Consider the following 16728-nt stretch of genomic DNA (forward strand, 5'->3'; position numbering starts at 1 on the left):
TCTGTTTTTGCTACTAAGCACAGTGTATAAACATTTAATTGCCGAGTTTTTTATGTTGTAGCCATTGTACTTAACATTATGAATGTTATTCTTTTATGTCTTTGAGCGTCTCCGTGGCGTAGTTGTAATTATACGACTATGAATACTGCGCTTAAGTTCTGGGTTAGAATCCCGGCTCAGGCCAAAATAATTACTCCGTCACAGCTCGGAGGCGGAAAGTTGGCGTTGTGATACCCTATTGCCTCGGAAAGCACGTAAAGCCGTTGGTCCTGCGCCTGATCTCTTTCCGGTTATGTCGAAATGCCGTCTCACAAGACTATGAGAGTGAAGGAACAGAGAGTGCACCTTTGATTGCACCTATAATATCTCCTGCGTACTTGACTGATCTCCGTTAAGATTGGCCACCGAGGCCGAAATTCGATTAGGAACGGATCAATGTCGTAAGGTGTAAAGTGCATCGGAGTACCATGTAGCGATTTTAAATTCAGTTTTGAGCGTTATTACTAGTAATAGAAGCATTGCTGCCTTCCGTCTAGAGTTAAACTCATTTTTTTTTCATTAGTACGTAAAATAGATAATTAAGTACCTATTAAAACAATCGGTATACAGCCTTACTTATAAACTTGTTTTCGCGTTAAGAGATGGTTAAGAATTGCTTAAATAGGTGCAGTGGCGTAGCGTGCATTGGCGGGACCCCGTATAAAAAATTGTTTGGGGGCCCTTATATTGTTTGGGGGTAAAGATTTTTCACAAAAGAAAAAAAATATTGTGAAAAGAAATATTTATTTATCATAACAAACTTAATTTAACCATTTTATTTTTTTTTTTTTCGGCAAACTGAAAAATTGTTTATTACAGCAAAACACATAAAACATAACATATAAAAAGAGATTAAACTTAAAACAGTATAATAATGTTTTTGCTGATCACAATGTATCTGTGAACTATTTCCTTCGATTTCTTCACTAGGCAAGCCTGTATCGAAGAAATCGTCCCACGAGAATACAATTTGTGTTCAGATAGCACTACAAAATCGAAATAACTTATATATTAAAAGGAATAAAATAAAATGGAAATTAACTATTAAAACAAAAACAAAAATAAACATGCTTAAAATAAAATAACGGAGTGCCCTACATAACAATTTTGCACGTGTATCACTTTTTTTAATTTTTAAATATGTGTATTATATTATATACTAACATTATTTTATTAACATAAGGCGACCTAGCATTCAAAAGTTAATAGGTCTTCAGTTGCACTGTAACTTAATGAAGAAAGCCATTTCTGCAGTGAACTTTTCGCTTCTTTTTAACGATTTATTTTTAAGGTCACAATATTTAGCAGCTTGGTTGTAAACATGCTTTTTTTACAAAATCGCCAAATCTTTGTGCAAATCGAGTTTTGACGCATGGGGTCGTCAGTCTGTAAACTCTACGATTCCTTAATATCTCATATTGGCTAGAGTGTCTTACTGAATTATGAACCAGAATCGAGGTGGTTAAAATAAAAGCTGTCTGACACTCAAAACCCCTGCTTCTTCATAGATTTTACTGGTGGGGTATCTGTAGGGCTTACATAGCATTGTTTTTAAGACTGACCGTTGTGCCCTCTCAACTTGGATAATATGTGTTTTAGCAGCACTTCCCCAACACGATATATAGTAAGTAATTAGAGATTGGCAAAGCGCGTAATATACACTCTTTAGAGTGCTGATGCCTGCTACATTACGTAAATTACGCATAATATTTTTTACCTTGCGTATGCGGGCTGAGAGAGCCTCTATATGCTTTTTAAATGTTAATTTTTCGTCAATGGGCACCCCAAGGTATTTATAGGAATTATTGCGATTTACCGGATTACATAAACAAGTTGTATTAAAGTTGCATTTTACATCGTGAATTTTAATGATTGGGTTATATTTAGGGGCAGAGGCAGAGCTCTTATAAAAGCATAAATAGGTCGTCTTCATCGTGTTAAGTGTAAGAAGATTCCGTTGCAACCATTGAGATATCGCCACTATACTACTCTCAGCCGATGAACATACCGAGTCCCAGGAAGGACCATGAAATACTATAGCAGTGTCATCGGCGTAGCACAGGATATCGGCATTTGGAATATTCAGGTTATGAATATCGTCGATATAAATAAGAAATAATGTGGGCCCTAGAATGCTGCCCTGAGGAACTCCGAAATTTATATACTGTGGGCTACTAATTATATGACCAATTTTTTACACACTGTCTCCGTTCTGATAAGTAGCTCTTAAACCAATCTAATGCGACCCCACGAATACCCATACATTCCAGTTTTTAATAGTATAGGGACGGAAACAGTGTCAAAGGCTTTTGCCAGGTCGAGGAAGATACCAATGCAAGACTGCTTATTATCAAGATGTGCTGAAACTGAAGTGGTTAACAGGGTGACTGCATTTTCTGTACTCTTTCCCTTTCGGAACCCAAACTGCTTGGAGGATATGAGATTGTGTGTTTCTAGATAATCAACGACACGTTTGTTTACAAGTTTTTCGAGCAATTTAGAAAAAGCTCCTAAAAGTGAAATGGGTCTGTAATGTTCTACAAGGGCCTTAGAGCCATCTTTATGAATTGGATAAACGGACGCGAGTTTCCAGTCATTCGGAAAGGTTCCACTAGACAAACTTAGGTTTAAAATATAGGTTAGCGGCTTCAATATTTCGTTCTTTACATGTTTTAGGAGTGCGTTACTAATGCCGTCCATTCCTGGTGCTTTCTTATTTTGCAATTCCATTATAAGTTTACCAACTTCATCGTAACATGTGGGTGTCATAAACAATGAGTTGGGTGGGGAGTTTGTAATGGTAACTGCTTTCACAAGGTCCGCCTGAGATTTATTTGTGGTAGTGAGAATATTATCTGCTAGTTTTTGTCCAACTGTAGAGAAGTATTTATTGATATAATCTATTGATTGTTGAGAATTTAAGCAGCCCCTAACTCTAATAACTCACTGGGCTCATTTTTATTTGTGGTGATATTACAAATGTTTTTGATTGTTTTCCATAGTAACTTAGGATTGTTATTGTTTTCTTATAGTTTTTTATCTTGGTATTCGTTTTTGACTTTTCTTAAAAGATCTTTTCGAAAAAGTTTTGATAACGCGCGTAAATTTTTTGGAGCAGTTCATTTTTTGGATCATTTCTAGTTTGTAAGTGCAATGCATCGCGATGGCGCATACATCGCATCAGTCCTGGAGTAATCCACGGCTTCAAATTATACTTAGTTCTGCTAACTTTGACTTGGCGTGTATGCTTGCTTAATATATCTAAAAGAGTTGCGTAAAAACTTTATTAGCCGAATTTACTTCCTCGCAATCCTCAACAATTGACCAATCCGTATCTGCAAGATCGTTTTTAATGGCATCAAAATCTCTTTTTATCACGAATCTATTAGGCCTGGGAGGCTTGCGTTTGTTTAAGCTAATTCCTAAGGTGACTGGGTAATGGTCCGTGATATCGAAATGATATCACGGAATATGAAAGATTTATATTCTTGACATAGATATGATCGAGGCAGGATGAGTACCTTTACACAAGTAAAGGCCGGAAGAAGGCCGTGCTCGGCCATGAAACATTGGTATTCTATGCTCTGCAGGTTGCTCGATATGTCTATGTCCACATTAATATCTCCAACAAACAGAAATGGTAATTCGCTTAACTTATTCATGTAGATATCGAGTGAGAGCAAAAACTTGTCTATATTCCGAAAAGATGGTGGACGATATACACCAAGAATATTAATTACTTTAGGAATGTGAATAGCCAGACAGTTAGCTTCACTGATGGCTGGTTCCAGGGCCGTGCCGTTCCAGATATCTCGCAAATATACAACAACACCACTATTTTGATTGATACCTTTTTCTGTTCTAAAGGAATTGTATCCCGGAATTTGTGGAGTAATAAGTGAATCATTCAACCAGCATTCTGTCAAAATTAATATATCAACTGGCGTGTCCAAGCGCTTTATAGCTATCATTAGGGTGTCAAAGTTTTTATATATATGCTTCTGATGTTCAACGAAAGTACTTTAAAATCATGTTCGGGAGTAAACATACCCGTACATTTACTCGTGTCTTCTATAACCTGACACTTAATTATTAATGAGTCTAATTCAGTTCCTATATTATCATTCATAAAAAGCATTAATTATGGTTATAAAACATACAAATGATCAATCCTGTAAGACCACGCCTTGTAATGGCTATGATCAATATTGAAATATATGTAACTAACTTTATAAACTACGATTAAGATTAACTGATTACAATTCGTATAATCTAAACTACACAATATCAGTGTTTGAGTAGCATGATTAGTAGGTATGATATTGTAGTAATGCACAGAAGCATGCAAATAGAGATTTAAGGTCGTGGAATAAATTTCTAAAATAATGACATGTTGTTTCATAAGTATAAAAAGATGTTTACACCATGGCACTGAATCTAAAGCGGGATAAATAGTAATTGCTTTATAGAATTTTGTCATTTGTAAAATAAAATAAATTAGGAAGTTTTTATTTCTTTTTCCTTACACACTTTGGGGGCCCCAGTGGCCCGGGGGCCCCGTATAATTGATACGGCAGATACGGCGGTAGCTACGCCCCTGAATAGGTGTCAAAAAACATCACCGGTTCTTAGTTTAAACATTAAAAGGCAAGATGGCGGATTTTGAGTTACAGCTGATCGAGTAAATTTGTGTTTTAACTAAGCATAGCTTTGCGAAATTTTTATAAGTAAGACTGATAATGTTTGCGCAGATAGTTCATCAGTTTAGCTAGAGAGGAAATTCTCGTCTGCATTATTTATATAAAAACATATTTGATAAAATCTAGATGAATCTCTCTAGAAAATTCTTTGAAGACCGAGGTGCTCGTAGCACACTCTTGGCTTCTAACTCGTCTAAATGCGCGCCAAATCACAAACCCATTATTATTTCAACTCTTAAAGTCTTATAATTTTCAGTTCGTAAGTTAGTTTTTCGTCTGACACTGTTTGCAAGTTTAATAACATAAGTCCCCCGCGATCTGTAAATCTTTGCGCACAATATTTGCACCGCAAATAATATAATACTGAGCAAACGTAACGCTATCTAGCTCAAACAAATCACCTGCGAGTCCATCACATTCTAGACTAGATTATTATATCTTCAGTATGATTGATTTATAAGTTTACTAAGTTTATCACGCGGCTTGGCATGAATGAACGCATGGGCGCCAGGAAGGGGGTGCGAGGTCCGGTAGAAATCACGATAAAGTATCTCAATGACAATAGGAACTATGGACCACAGAGGTTTTATTATGGTTGAGCATACAATACAACCGGTATTTACCGGTGCGATTTTCATTTAAAAAAAACAATAATCATTTAATGATGTTATTTAGTACCTACTATAGTTTGTAGATGCAGATGCACCTCCTTAACAATAATCTTGGCGGCGCCCATGTATGAAAGCTCTTTCTCAGAACAAAAGTCCAACCCATCAATAATAACTACTGGACATAATAAGACTTATAATCCTATGTCTTAGGATGGCGAGCGCAGTGGAATACAAACAAGACTTTGTAATTTGGGGTGATGGATGGTGTTTTTGCTGTTCATGGGCGGTCGTATCGCTTAACATTAGGCGAACGGCGAGCTCGCCTCCTCATTCAAAGCAATTTTTCATCCAAGGAACGGTCTATCGATGTGCCAAATTTCAACTAATTTGGATCAGCAGTTTTATAGTTTTTTTTGTGTTTACTTTTAACAACATTTCCTAATACGTTTAAACTGTATTGTCGTACTAATGTCAATACGAAGATAGAGTTTGGATGCACCACAAGAGTAACATCAATTATACTAGGGCCATATTATTAGTCTATAAACATGATCTATTTTGATAATCTTATAGAAACGAATCTAAGTCGTGCTGTAAACGATGTAATAGGAGAATTTGTTTTCATGAATGGGGTGTATGATTCGTTTTATTATTTACTTTCATTAACCCAAAACGCATTATTAAAATCCTAAGCCTTTCAACATCGAGAGAAAAAGTAAATGTCAAGAAACGAAAACAATGGCACTGTGAACTCTACAATGGTAGAGTCACTCTTGTTCTTATAGGGCGGGATATCTTATACATTCCTTAAGTAATGTAGTACTATACGGGGATTTCTAATTTATTGAATCTAAATTTATTGATTTTTGAACAAATTTCTACAAACTTTGGTTATACCGACTAAAATTTTTAAAAAAATTGCTTGGTAAGACAATGTTTATGACAGATTGTGTCGCGATATTCCTGGTGTGTTCAAGTGTGGAGGCGTCAGCAACAATAAGACGTGTGAAACATAAGTAGTCGTTACTTAAACAACAGTATTAAATGAAAAACATCCTCCATAACTACTGTGGATACTATGGCAACTGATATGAAAAACAAGTTTATTCCAGAGAAAGCATAACAAAACACGAGTAAAACAATGAACTAAAAACAAAGATACTAAATTACAATGTTCTATTTTTGAATAATCTAGAAACATTGTAAACATTAGGTAACAATGGTGCGCGTGTTTAGAAGAATGAGCCTTATCTTTCATTTATTTGCACTGTTTTTTCTGCGGATTCCGGCGCGTTTTCCTCAGTAAGTCCCACAGGAACTGTGTACTTAGAACGTGGTAAAAAAACACGACACGACTCCGTGTTATTTTATTGTGACTGGTTGATAGACTAACACGTGGCTGACGCATGGGTCTCTCGATCAATAGGGGATCGTCCTATGCTTGATTATGTACATTATTCTATATGTGATGGTTAATAATACTTAAAAGAACCACTCCTGTGAAAACTGCATAAAAATTGGTTAAAAAATGAACCAGTAATTCATATTTCAAATATTGTAATGTGTATAGTGGGCGCGTTGTGGGGATATTGCTTTATCTCTTTCTTTTGCACGGGTCGTAATTCCCGATGACGTCAAATGCGGGTATTGCGTCTCTTTTCTGTTTCTTGTTAATTACCCCTTCCAACGATATTCAACGACTTATAACTTATTGATTTTTTACCGGATTTTAATAACTCCTTCTGTGTTATAATTTAGGTAACATAAATATTTGATAATAGTAAAGAACAAAATTGAGTCCGGTACCCTATTAAAAACATCAACATTAGACATCGACATACGAGTCGCATTTTTTAGTACATTCTAAGGAGGCTGTGTAATCTTTATGGAATAAAGTGGATTAAGTCACTCTCTACTATTTAGGGAAATATGACGCCATTGGCCACATTATTTTTACATTTTTTAGATTTAAACATACGAGAGCATTATGTTTTATTTAGTTTCATGGTTGTGCTTTGTATACTATTTATGATAAATTTATTATCTATGGTACAATTTGAAATTTCCATCGAGGAATTATTTCGTAGCATAAACTATTATCCCATTTCAATATTTTTTCCGCAACACTACGACTGAACAAAACAAACACACAACACTCCATTAACCGCACAGGGGTAGGCAGAAGCACCAGGTACCACAAAACACAAAAATGTATTTTGTACCATGATGTGATAGGGGACGAGACTATCGCTATATCGAACACATCTCATAGTCCGGGCTGATACTTAACAGAAAAATCCAAGGTCACTGCCCGACCCGAAATGCGGAACCGTGACTTCAGAGCAGTGGTGTGCGTGCGATCTGTCATTAACAATTGTTTATAATGTATTTTTTTTATAAATACTTTTATTACTTAATTTCATTATTTCGTTACTCAATGCCGATGGATTATGTGTTTAATTAGTTTGTAATTCTTAGAGCCATACCACAATTCTTTATTTTTTTAATTACCTAATTAAAAACCTTTCCCCTGAGACAATTCTTGTGCGCTCGGTCTCCACACCAAATGTACGTCCAAGCACGGAAGAACATTTGCCGTCGCCTCAGGCACACAGTTTAGTGAGTATAATATATTGAGGCCTATGAGAGCTCGCGGACATTTCCCCTGTGCCCATCCTAAAAGAGGGTTTCTATGCATTCCTCCCTGATTTCAGTAGGCCATTCGCAGGTTTCCTCGGAGAGAACGAAAGCCTACTCAAAAAAAAGTCCAATGAGAACCACGTGAGTGATTTTTTAAGGAATTACCGTTTATGTTGATTTTAAATCTTATTGAACAATGTTAAAAGAAAGTATGTTTGAAATGAAATTAAATGAGACGAGCTAGTAGTCTTATTAACTGGAAATCGTCCTGACTGCCAATAAAAAACAAAATCGACACCTAAAACTAAGACAAGCTAAGACAATATACATATTCTCAAGCCTCAAAATGCTCATCTTCATATCGCTCGCACAATGCTATTTGGCTACATTGCAGTGACATCTATCCAGAGATTCTAATGGTAATGACCCACCGTCTGCCAAGCTCCCATTATCTCCCATTTATTTGCAAGAGCACATCCAATCAAATCAGAGAATCTTTAAGCTACGCATTACGCAACGAATGATATTAAGAGTGGGGGATACGCGAATCTCAACATCTATATATAAAAGATTATTATCTAATGAGTGATAGTATCACAAATTTCCACCGTTTCGTCTTACAAGTGTGTGACAGTTAATGAACCATAGTACAAGGTAATTAAGGCTATAAAAAATAATCAGTGATCGTCATAAATAAGTTTGAGTCTCGAAATTGAAAAGTGGTGAGAAGTGGTTAGTTGGAAATTGATGAATATTAAGCTTTGGTAAGGAGTGAAATTGAATCTATCATAGATCGTTCATGAACTTAATCAAATGCGTAAAGATCAAAATTTCGAAATAATAATGATTTCTTATGTTTACGCGAATATTAGACATCGAAAACCTTTCGTCCTTTTCAGACGACCTGTACCTTAGCCCGCCCCTGACCATGAACCCTGCAAAGTCTTATAAACGTCTGGAGATAATTAAAGTTAAAAAAAACGCAACAAACTCTGAAAAAAAAAATATTGGAAATAACATTCTTAATGACAAATTTAGAATTTATTTATTTGTCTCATGACGACGCTTTGAAAAGACCAGACTACACCTGATGTGAAGTGCAGTGCAAGATAATAGAAAATTCAACTACCGAGACGCTCTTTTTTGACGATAACCACAATAATGCAGAATTTTATATATTTTATTCCCTTTGTGATTCTGATTCTCTCTGATTGATCTAGATAATCGAAATAATGCCGTCTCATTTTCAGCATCAAGATGAATAAAAAGTCGACAACCAACATTGACGCTGCAGAGGTCGAGCATCAGAAGGCAAAAGTCATGTCTTTGGAAAATGCATTGTCGCTAACAGGTACCTATTTTTCATCATGTAAAACAAATATCATAGAAATAAATAGTCATTAGTTAAAATAATTACAAATGTTTGTGGACAAATATTTAAGTATTAAGTACTGATTCCTGTAACGGATGAGACTTCTGTTCCTGGTTCCAGGCCAAACAAAACTCTGACTTCAGACTTTAATATTATTATTAAACTTTAAACTGAAAATTATCTCCGCCTTACGTGTTATAATAAAATAACCTTTTTATCAACATTTTGATGTAAAATACGATGCAAATATTTTTCTCTGCAGATAATAATCTGGAAAAACAATTTGACTTTCTTGTCAGGTTTTGGCAAATACAACTTCAGCCTCTTAGTGGTGTGCAGCATGACTCTTCAAGCGATGGGAATGGATCTCTTCGGCATCAGTTTTATAGTGGCAGCCGCTGTTTGCGATCTTGAATTGACCATGCAACAAAGGGCACTGCTCACAGCCACACCTTTGATAGGTAAGTAGAGTTTAACCTATAACGAGCTGAATGTTCACTGAAAAATGTATGAAATGAAAAAAATCATGATTCCTGAGGGTTGTGCACTCGTATAAAAAATTAAATTAATTTATTCCTTATTTTACGAGCATATAAATGAACTGCTCTAAACAACAATAAAAAACCAATTGTATTTTGTTTTTCTCCTCTCCTTATCATGTATTGTAATCTTTACCTTAACTGATTTTGAAAAGAGCAACACCAGAGTGTCTTGCCCGTTTTTCTCTGGTGAGAACTGCTTTCCGAACTGGTGGTAGAGTTAATATTGACGGAATCTAAATAATGGATAAGATTTTACGGATACAAATAAATTATTTCATTTCAATGAACGCAGACATAAATGTATAATTTTGTTGGGTTGATGATTATTCTAGGTGTGGTCCTCGGAGCTCAAGCGTGGGGCTACATATCAGACACCAAAGGCCGGCGCCTGACTCTCGTCCTCTCGATGTCTCTCGGCTTCGTGTTTGCAGCTCTCAGTTGCTTCTCACCAGACTGGAAGACCATGGCTGCCCTGAAACTCATGTCATCCACCTTGTAAGTAAGATATTTTTACAAATATAAGTTCAAAACAAAAAGACCCTAATCCGTTTAGCGTCATAGTAATAACAACATCCAATGCCGCACTTTCAATCGCAAAACGCAATTTAAGTCTCATGATATTAGATAATTAAATTGACCACTAAGTATTAAACGGAGTACAATGACGCGCTGATGTTCAGCAGCAGGGAAGTGTGGTAGGATAATACATTAATAACCAAAATGAACTGTCGTGTGGCATACTAGACCTAAAGTCTAAGATGACTATCCATTGAATGACAACTAAATTCTGGACATTAGTTGAGAAATGATAACTGCATTCAGCAGACATTGTACCTACGTTCCTATATCAAGAGAAAACGTGCACCCACGGCGCATCATGCACTTTTACAATCATAATATGTAAAGAAGCTTTCTCGAAAGATTACGTGACATTAAAAAGAAGTAATTATGAAAATAAAGAACGATAACACTTTACTATCTATTAAGGTCGACGACATTTGTGAATCAAGAGCAGGTCAAGTACATCCTCTGTGTTCTAACAATTCAAGGTCTAAAGTTCTTAATCTTTACTTGAAATATTCTTCTGTTGTATTTCGGCTTGAAGGCTGCTATCGTAATGTAAGCACTATGCATTGTATACCTAAAATCCAATGCCTTCTGATAAAAAGTACAGAATGTAATTTAAAGTTTACAAAAGGATTGTTACTGTTCATTGGTACTTGTGGCTTATGATGGGAATAATTAGTTCAACTCAACATAAAAAAGAACTTTAATAATATGATGCCATCTATACTTATAATAAATCTGTAGAGAGGTCAATTCTGTACATGAAATATATTTCCAAAATAATTATCAGGGGGTGATTAGGGATCGATACTGATGCCAAAAATGCAATTAGTAAAATTTTTGTCAGTCTGTCTGTCTGTCTTTCTGTCTGTCTGTCTGTCTGTCTGTCTGTCTGTCTGTCTGTCTGTCTGTATAACCGTTATAGAAACAAAAACTACTCGACGGATTTTAACGAAACTTGGTACAATTATTTGTCATACTCCTGTGCTGGTTATAGTATACTTTTCATCACGCTACAATTAATAGGAGCAGAGCAGTGAAGGGAAATGTTGGGAAATCGGGAGAAGTTACTCCATTTTTTAAGCTTCCGTCGCGTGTGCAACCTTAATGGTTAAAGCTACGCAGAAATCATGTATGACGGAAATATTCTCCTTAAAATTATGTAAAAAATATCCCACGACAGCATATGTCTATCTTTTATGGTTGACTCACAATAACACGTGTAACTCCCGATAGCTTAGCAGTTCGAAGCTTTCTCATTATATTTGTCTACTCTTACGTTTATAACACTCTCAGTCATCCCTAATTAAAAAAGTAAATATTCCATAAAAAATAATCATAGAAATCGGTATAGAAACACCAAAATTATACATGAAATACGCTAATAATAAGCCTTCACGCGTGAATACTGAATCATGCTATAAGCTTCCTTCGATTTCACCAGGATCCCATCATCAGACCCTGACCGGACAATCGGACCACCTGCATACCACCATACATTAAAAAAACATCCCGACAAATTGAGCACCTCCTCCATTTTTCAAGTCCGAAATCCACGCGGGCGAAGCTGCGAGCGGAAGCTAGTTTTAGAATATGTATGTTCGATTATTAAATTTCAAATACTTGGTTCATTACCTAACCGATTAGACCTTTTTATCAGATATATCCGCGTGCCATCTTATTCTAGATTTATCACTATACTTGACGTCATGGAAGCGACGCGTTATCAGTAATTGTCAACAGAACGGTTTTCCGTGTTAAGCAAACGTATTCGATAACGTACCCCCCACGAGACAATGCATTGTTAACATCCCGTTTTAGCTAAATATTTGCGTTTAGTTTATCACATCTGTCGTTTGGGTTTTTTCTTGCATTGTTTGTAGTATTTCAATGTGACGCTTTGTTCAAGCTAAAAACAACATGATTAGACAATACTGCATAGTACCAGACATATTGACGATTAAGTTTATTTACTTACAGTTTAACTTATAAAAATTTCGCAGAACTATACTTAGTTAAAACACAAATTTACTCGATCAGTAAGTCAAACTCGCCATCTTGCCTGTTAATAAAGTTTAAACTAGGAACCGATGATGTTTTGACAGCTATTTAAGCAAGTCTTAACCACCTTATAACGCTAAAACTAGTTTATAACGAAGATTGAATGTGTTTATTACGGCAATATAGCATATTGCCAATATGATCATCACGTATTGCGATACCTTCATATGTCTTCGAAATTCTTTTTTGGAGAATTCTCATGTGTGTAGATTCCACCACGATGATTTCTTTCACCGTTAAAGAAGGATACTTGATTTAAAATACAGAATTTCAAAAAATCAGAGGTATGTGTTTAGGGTTTTGATCCTGCACACATGCATCTCGGCAGGCCGTTCCGTTTCAAACTAAGCTATCCTGCACTTCCAGTTTGCAATGCTGGAATAAAAGAGTATTACTCGTATGCGAGAAACCTACCACCTATTACAGTACAGTATTCATTTCCAGCACATCAGCGAGTAACTCGGGCGCCTACACACTACTCGGAGAGAGTTGCTCGTGCCACTCCCGCGGCCATGCTGCTTTGTACCTGTGCTCTCATGTGCTCCCAGGCTTCTGCTGCGTGTAAGTCAATAATTGCAACAAATTATGTTAGGTTTGGTAAAACTCTACGTGACTCTATCAGTACTTTCAACAGCATCTGACACACTACATTAGATCATATTATAATATAGTCCAAAAAATGTCATTAGAGACATCTTTTGGTGGTTACCCGAGTTTAATAACAGCCTGAGGTATTAGATGTATAACGGCAAAGAAGAAAGTAGACAATTTATCCAGAATTCCTCTGGTATCTTGGAGATTTAGACATGGTGAGAACCTACCTACGGTGTCTCGCTTTGTCATATCAATAAATAAAATTTCTATTTACAGTGGTAGCCTACCCAATTTTACCTTTGGAGTTTTCTTACCACATCGAATTCTTGGGCATCACATTCAACTCCTGGCGTCTGCTAACCGCGGTGATGGCAGTACCCTGCGCCGTCACGGCCTGTCTATTGCTCTTCTTCTACGAGAGCCCCAAGTTCCTCGCCTCGCAGGGACGCTACTCTGAAGCCTTGGACGTCCTGAAGGGCATCTATGCTTGCAACACTGGCGACCGTACTGATAATTTCCCGGTAAGTACATATGTTTTTAGATGTAAAATTGTAATCACTAACCATGAAGAGCACCCCACATCTTTAAAAGTAGAAGCAAAGATGGGAAGTCGATGTAAGGGTTTTAAAATGACTGTGATAATTGCTTATAATATTTTTTATTTGATTTCGTATCGACACATTAGGTATCCAAACTGCTGGAGGATGAAGAGAACCAGTCCATAGTACTCGAAGGTTGCTTCCTCAGATCCTTGTGGCAGCAGACAGCGCCGCTGTTCCGCTCCCCGCTGCGAAAAGATACCCTCAGCCTTTTCTACCTGGTCATCATCATCTATATGACGTAAGTCGTTTTATACTAAATTATTCCTTAGGAATAATACTCTTAAACTAGAGGGATTTCAGTTCTATATCATCAAGTTACTAGTTGTGCGAAATTGTATTAATGAAACTAAGTCTCTGTAGATACTACGGCAAATCCAAAAGCACACGATGAAAAAAAAATTAAAACGTAACTAGAGGAATTGTCAATAAACTAGAAATTGAGGAGGGGAAGTGACTGTTGGGAATTAACCTTTTGACTCTCAGACCCGCACAGATAAAGGATCTAAACACGCAGTTTGTATACATATGAGATGTCAAATCATTTTGTTGTTTAGTGGCAGCGGCTTCATCCTCTGGTTGCCCTACATCATGAACAACCTGTTTATAGTGCTGGAGTCCGGCGGAGGCGATGGCATGAACCTCTGCAGCGTTATTAGATATACCGAAGAATATACTCTCTCCGGAAATGACACAGTAAGTACAATTATTGTGTGTCATTTTTAGAACATTACGTAAGAAGTTTCCTAACAGCACCTCTCACACTTTTATCGAAGTCAAATATGTGTGCTTACAAAAATTATATTAATGTTCATAACAACATAGAGTTTGACATGAAATATTACTGTGCTTCTAGGCCATAGGAGAAGTCTGCAACGATACGATCCAAGAAACAACATTATTCTCCGCAATGATCTACGGTGCTCTAGCCAGTTCTTCGAATTTGGTGCTCTCTGACCTGTGGTGGCAGAAAGAGGCTCGCTATGATGTGCATCCTGGCTATGTCCGCCACATCCGCGATACTCGTGAACCTGGTGAGGGTCCCGCTTGCTGGTGGAATCTTCTTCTTCTTCTTTATAATGTGTGCTCTCTCGATGGGGCTGCTGAGCGTCTACTTTGTGGAGCTGTATCCCACTTCACTGAGGTAAGTTGGTTTTCATTTAAATTAATCGACTGTTGCGTAGGCAGTTTATGAATATCTCACTTTAAATTAGATGACAGATTTAAACTCTTGCAATGCGGTAACGTAATATATTTATATATATATATATATATATATATATAGCACACTATGTTATGTGGTGTGCTCGCCAGGATTTCTCACTATTTCCGTTTAAGTGCAAAAGACGCGCTGTAAACATATTTGTCTACATTCTACAGCATAAATGGGCTACTATCACTTAGATACCAACTAAATACGAGCCTGCTCTTTATTACGAATTTCCTTTGACTTCTCTGTATCTTTTAAGCTGGCCATGCACTTACAAAACTGCTGGCAATTTGGGTATTCATTTACCACGATAACCAATTAGCATATCATATTTGCGTTACTTCTGAGTTCCGATATCAAAAACTAGATTGTTGATTTCACTCGTCATATTCGTTATCACGTAATATGCGATCCTTATTATTATTAAATATTTGTTTCAAATAAAAACACCTGTTTTGATATGTATTTGTTTGATATAAATTACGGATTAGCGATTTTATAACGAAGTGGGTAAATACGAAAAATCCCACACCAAAGTAGGGTCGACGTAGCATACTTAGTATGTTTCTTTCTTTCTTACTCAAATTTCACGTCTACCTGTCAGATATCAAGCTCCTTTCATAGAAAAGACTTGCCGATATACAGTGCGTAAATTATAAATCGTTCAAGACTTTTCTTCTTAAATTGCAAATGTTAAAGTGCGTCATACCATTATTTTTTTTCAGAGGGATGGCTTCGTGTCTCTCGGTGATGGTTGGGAGATCCAGCGCGTTCCTGGGTGTCAACGCTATTGGGGCTTTGTTATCCCTTAACTGTGAAGGCACATTCTACGGCTGGGCCTTATTGCTATTAAGTAAGTTCGCCCCTTGCAATTATCTACCGCTACTTGACCAGTAGGCAGTAGTTTATTTGAAAAAAATGATAGTTTTATCAAAATACGGCCTCCATGAGGCCAGCGACCTCGACAAATGTCTTAATCTTTTCAATATCTACAAGAAGAGAGCCTTGTACAGTTGTGGAATGGTTTTAAATAATTGTTTATATTATACCACTACTATTGAAGATTATAAAATATTGCACCACGTTGGACAAACTAAGAGATAAGTCTCATTAACTGATAATATAATGTATTCTTTTCAGGTGCGTTGATAACAGCATGGTTCCTACCACGGGACCGGAGATCCCCCCAAAGTACACACACTGAACCTTTAAGAAGATAGTTAAGTCTAAAACAGTAGAAGTGTTTCATCAGTTAACCTTCCCTGTTGTTATTTTGAGATATTTCATGAACCCAGACGCTAAAATTAAACGCTGTTGTGATTAGAACAGCTAAAGGATTAGTGTCTGTATCAATTGACTTCGCCACTAACATTTGATGGAAGTTCAGTGAATTTGATTAGTCGTGGCGAAATATTTTCATCAGCCTCTTGTCCTTTTTCACTTTTTTCATAAAGAAGTGATTTAAAACAGCAAAAAACTCCGCGGTGGGCCTCTTCGGCGTATTTGGGACGGCTGCGGGATCCCCTGACTGAAGTGTCTAAGTCTACGTCTGCAGCCGTCCCTGCGCGGTGCCGATTACTGCAGCCCGTCTCCTGGTTGAGGAATTTAAAACAGCAGATGATGCATTCATTTCAAGATGTTATGTCAAAAGCCATTTCACAGTCATACTACACATAAGTATGGTCAGAAATGACATTTTAAGGACTTTATTGGAAACGGAAAGTGACGTTGATTTCATCATTCCCTACAACTCCAATTCTAGTAGAATCGAGGGCAAATACTCCTTAAATTTT

The 16728-nt window shown here is 36.7% G+C and overlaps 1 pseudogene; it reads left to right on the top strand.

Moving 5' to 3' along the window:
* The first annotated feature begins 8543 nt into the window (after nt 1-8543).
* On the top strand, nt 8544-16728 carry LOC119190055 (annotated as a pseudogene).

This window comes from Manduca sexta, chromosome 21 (genome assembly GCF_014839805.1).
Source record: "Manduca sexta isolate Smith_Timp_Sample1 chromosome 21, JHU_Msex_v1.0, whole genome shotgun sequence".
NCBI classification, from domain to species: Eukaryota; Metazoa; Arthropoda; class Insecta; order Lepidoptera; family Sphingidae; genus Manduca; species Manduca sexta.